The following is a 2,773-nucleotide window of genomic DNA, read 5'->3' as shown; positions in this document are numbered from 1 at the left end:
CAAAGTAATCCAAAGCCTTGTCCTTTCAAGAGGACAGGGGATTCATCACTGGCGAGCCAGGGCAGCAGTATCATTTCTTCCTCCAATGATCTAGATAAAAATGGCTTCCTTTCCAAGGTCCACTGCTGCAAAGATTATGTAAGAGCTACAGTCCGAGAGGAGAGAGCTTAGTTATCTTGTATCCTGGAATTTTTGAGGCGAGAGTTTGGAGAGATACAGACATCAATATACATGATTAATGAGATAGTTTACTTTTTTAATCCAGTGCGTATTTTAAATTTATAGCCCATCTCAGTTCAGAAAGTACCGAATAGCCGCTCTCAGGCACTCTATTAAATAGCACAGGTCTAGAAAGACTGTGAAAAGGCTGTCCTCTTTTTACCTCTCTTTGATCCTTGGCTTTTGGGGGAGGTGACCTCCCACTTGCCTAGAATTTCCTGTAGGTTCTTCTCCGGGTTTCCTTCACTGCTTATTCCATTTCTACACACACAAAACCCTTAACAGATGTAGAATTTACAATGAAGACATGGTGGCTTTTTGAGCTCTGAGCTCATTTACATTAATTACGGGGCCTATTGCTCAGTGCTGGCTTCATTACCATACCAAAGCATGACTTGATTGCTCTTTAAGCACCTTTGAATTTTCAGGCCTAATTTACCTGCAGCCTCCAGCTCCTGAAATTCAAGCACCTGTGGATTTACTAGGATAGGCGAGAATTCACCGTGTGCTGAGGGCTTCCTTGCTCGGCCCTTCCTAGGCTCGTATTTTCCTTTTTCATTCAGCCACCTGAGATAATGGATCTTCGCCTTCCCTTTTTCCCTCCTCATGACACGCTCAAGCTAAGGAGCATTTCCTATGCTTTAGCACCACCTTGTGGTTTAAGAGGAAAAGTTGAGAAGCAAGCCGCATCCATCTTGGGATCATTGAGCATAATAAACAGCCTTGAAGGGCCATCTGGCTTTTGCTGTCTCCTTCAGTCTGAGAGGAAATGAGATTTGTCATTGAATATGGAATGTCTCCTACAGGCTAACTTGCCTGCTGAGAAATCAGGCAGTGTAGTGGGTCCAATTTGAACTAAGCAGAGAGTCATGCAGAAACACAAAACCAGGTTGCTACTGTTCTATTATTTAAATTGAATTGTGTCCACATTTCACAGATGACTTGGCTCAGCCAGAGAACTTGGCATCTACATCTGCTGTTATTGCAAAATGTTGAGCTAATGTTTTCAGTTGCTCCAAGTCAGGAATTATCTCCTGGCCATCGATGATAGACCCTGGAAACTGCATTCAATTCATGGATTTGCAACCCAACCTACAGCTGAATTTCACCAACAAATATGTTGGTTTGGCCGGCATAGGCTGAAAAGAAAAGGCAATGGAAAACAGATAGATGGGGCAGAAGCTTTACCAATAGACATAACTTCACATACTTCCTGTTATCTTGCGCCCACACTCCTTAATCCCTTCATCAATTTACTTCTGCTGGGAAGGTGTATGAGTTCGCAATTTCCTTACTGGTCCAGAGAGGCCAATTGATTTGCCTGTGGTCACACCGTTAGTTACTGGCAGAACCTTATCAGCGAACTTATCATTCTTAATGATTGACTACTTCATCAGACAAATTTCCTATTAAAAATAAGTCTCAAAAAAAAAAAGAAAAAAGAAAAAAGTCTCGGGGCTCCTTTTTTGTCTTCTGACCACCCTGAGGCTTTCCCATGTAGTTCTGTGTGTCATGCTGTGTCTCCTGTTTCTAGGACCTAGGCGGATTGTGTTAGGAACTTCACTCCCATCACGTGTTCAGTAGCCTACTACATCTTGACAGGACTTCCTAGCTAAGGAGGAAGAATATAAGTGTTTAAATGCGGAATTGGAGGCAAAAACAGCTGATGTGGTTCTACAAGCTGAGGAAAGAATAAGAGATCCACAAGAAGTACGATCTAGGCCTATTTTAACACAAAATTAAATCGTGCGAAGAGGAAAATGATTACAGCTTAAGAGGTCTACTATCTGAAGGGACAATTCATCTACATACAGCCAAGGATATTGCTATTCCAGAGGATGTTTTAGACTTTCCTCTTGCAAAAACAGCAAAATTTAGACTTTCCTCTTGCAAAAACAGCAAAGGGCAACTGGAAAAAGGCTTACCTGATTATACAGATGATGATATTTTGTGTGGTGTTAGTAAAGACATTGAAGCAGAAGCACAAATCAGATTTCTAAAAGCCAAACTCCATATTATGCAGGAGTAATTGGATAATGTTGTATATGAATGCAATAAAAAAGAGGATGAAATTCAGGATTTAAAGTCTCAAGTAAAAATATCAAAGAGTGTATGAGACAGCAGTGGACAATTAATTTGCAACAGTCTCAAATAGAAAAGTATAAAACTCTTTTCGAAGAAGCAAACAAAAAATGTGGTAGATTACAGCCAGAGCAGTCTTCAGGAGAAAAAGAATTAGAAAATAAGACTACAAAAACAAGCTGCCACTAGTTAAAGTGCCATAGAAGTTCACTTGAATAGAGCTCTAGAAGAAGAAAAGCATAAATTGGAGCTAAGTAAATTAAGGCAAAATAACAAAGATACAGAAAATGAAGAACGCAAAAAAAAAAAAAAATCAAAGTATTGAAATCAGAAAATAAGATGCTAGAAAAACAGAAAGGAGAAATAATGATAAGGTTCAAGAAACAATTAAAATTAACCGATGTTTTTAAAAGGCAGAAGCGCATTGAAGCTACCAAGATGCTGTCTTTCATTGAAGAGGACTTTATGAAGG

At 39.7% G+C, this 2,773-nt stretch overlaps 1 pseudogene; it reads left to right on the top strand.

The window, feature by feature from the left end:
- Positions 1-2,773, top strand: part of LOC105293754 — a 6,590-nt pseudogene that overhangs the window by 2,273 nt on the left and 1,544 nt on the right.

Source organism: Pteropus vampyrus, unplaced genomic scaffold (genome assembly GCF_000151845.1).
Source record: "Pteropus vampyrus isolate Shadow unplaced genomic scaffold, Pvam_2.0 Scaffold3, whole genome shotgun sequence".
Classification (NCBI taxonomy): Eukaryota; Metazoa; Chordata; class Mammalia; order Chiroptera; family Pteropodidae; genus Pteropus; species Pteropus vampyrus.
Note: the sequence above shows the minus strand (reverse complement) of the source record. Positions and strands in the feature narration are given on the sequence as shown.